We start from the raw sequence: 2,084 nt of genomic DNA on the forward strand, positions 1-2,084 counted from the left end.
AACTATCGCGCCACTCGGCCAGCCTAAATTGGGCAGGTTTTTATTATTTTTGTTTAACAGAGAAAGAAAGACAAGGGGCAGCAAAGACTTCAGAGCAAAACATATCAATTAATTCAGACAACAAATGACTTTTAACTAGGAATGAGATATGTTCAGAGGGATGAAGATGTTCTAGAGAGCAGGGAGGACAAGAGTGAAACTCCAAGGGTGGGTAACAGCAGGAGATCTGTGGTCAGGCTCCCTACCTGGGTCTGGCAGCAACAAAGGTGCAGCAAGGAGGTTCATGGGAAGTAAAGATGTCAAGTTAAGATATCAAGTTAATTTGCTCCAGATACTGTAGAGTTTCAATACAAAGCTAAACTAAGCTAAAGCGCTCTGGTCATGGCTCTTTAGCATTAGAATCTTATATTTATGATTTATATCCCACTAGACCATACCATGTCTCGATATCTCTTTATCAAGAGAAACCTCTTATTTAGAGGAGTTACTTATTAGGTTGTGCCATGTCCAGGCAAGGAGGTCTCTAGCTGCCCTAGGTTTTGTAAGTGAATACTGCTTTTTATTGTTGCTTGATGAGGAGTACTTAAAAGTGAGGCTAAGGACATCTGTGTCCTTGCTGTCCCAGATCCTTTAGATATCAGGGCTTGAGTCTTCTGGGTCAGATTTGAGTTTGTCACTTAGGTTACTTCCACCTTTTTTGCTATTGTGTGACTAGTATTGCTATGAGCATGGGTGTGCAAATATCTCTTCATATCCTTAATTTCAATTCTTTTGAATATATACCAAGAAGTGAATTGCTGTATCATAAGGTGTTTTTATTTTTAATTTTTTGAGGACCCACTAAAATGTCTTCCATTGTGGCCACATCAGTTTACATTCCCACCAATTGTGCAGTATTTGTTATTTNCCCACAGTTGCCCTCCTAAGAAGCAATTCCTTCAAGAGATGCAAACACACACACACACACACACACACACACACACACTACACTGTTCTGCACCTTGCTTTGTCACTTATAATATACCAGGAATTTTCCATATCTCTTCATACTCGTATAGAGCTGCATTGCAGTTTTTAATGGCAGCTTAATATTTCATCAGATGGTTGTGCCCCACATTATTTAACCGGTCCCCAAGGACAGGACAGACTTTTTGGTTGTTTCCAATTGTTTATTCTTACAAGCAAAATTGCAATGGTGCCTTGTAACTTTTAATCTTGTTTATACCGTGATTTTCTCTTGTTCTCCCCAGGACGATTGCAAAGTGATTACGTGGGGCTTTCCCGAGTCCCCTGGCCCCAGGCCTTAGCAAGTATGTGTGGAGTTACTGGTTCTTCCTCCAGCATTGTTGTTGTAAGTCTCCAGTTCATCTACCTACTCGGGCCCTGGTGGAAGCCGGGTATGTTATTAACCGTATGTCAGGGTGTGTGTGTCTGAACAAGGGTGAGCGCACGTGTCCTACCCTGATTTCTGGGGCATGCAAGCGTGGGAGGGAGCAATTCTGAGTGCAAGTGGCTGCTTGTTCCTCTCGCGGAGCGTGTTGAGCCGAGGTGGCGTTGCGATCTGTGGTATGTGGTCCTGGCGTGAAGCTCCTGATGACACTCTCCCAGCTCTGGTCTACAGACCTCCCCCCAACTAAGGGAGGTATTTAAAGGTGTCTCTTAGAAACAGGCACTACCCGGGCAGCCTGACTCCAGAACAATGGGTCCTTTCAGCCACCCCCTTTAGATGTATGGTTCATCACCATGACAACCACCCCATTATTGAAAGTCAGAGCGGGTCCCGCCTCAGACACTCTCCTCCTGGGCTCCCCTCCCCCTCCGGTCCGCCGTATGGTGTGTGTGGCACTGGCAGCTGTTGTCAAAAGAAGGCACCTCTTTGTCTCCAGGGGATGAAAGACATTTGGTTTTCATCGCCATCCTTTCTCTCCGCCCAACATTTTCTCCGCGCCCTGCGCCCTATCCCCAGAAAGTGCCCCTGGATGCTTAGAGCCCAGTCCCGAGTACCCTCCCGTAGCTTTGGTATGACTTTGCTCTCGGATTCACTCTTCCCAGAGCATTTCTGCTTTTTGCCTCCAACTCTTTGA

At 45.6% G+C, this 2,084-nt stretch overlaps 1 protein-coding gene across 1 annotated transcript in view; it reads left to right on the top strand.

Annotated features, from left to right (window-relative positions):
* Positions 1-1,250: 1,250 nt before the first annotated feature.
* Positions 1,251-2,084, top strand: part of AP3M2 (adaptor related protein complex 3 subunit mu 2) — a 32,953-nt gene continuing 32,119 nt past the window's right edge. Inside the window, exon 1 of the mRNA XM_019649261.1 lies at positions 1,251-1,351. The gene's annotated coding sequence lies outside the window, so the exon portion shown is untranslated. The remainder of the gene's footprint in view (positions 1,352-2,084) is intronic.

The sequence above is a fragment of the Hipposideros armiger genome, unplaced genomic scaffold, assembly GCF_001890085.2.
Source record: "Hipposideros armiger isolate ML-2016 unplaced genomic scaffold, ASM189008v1 scaffold_131, whole genome shotgun sequence".
In the NCBI taxonomy this organism is placed as follows: domain Eukaryota; kingdom Metazoa; phylum Chordata; class Mammalia; order Chiroptera; family Hipposideridae; genus Hipposideros; species Hipposideros armiger.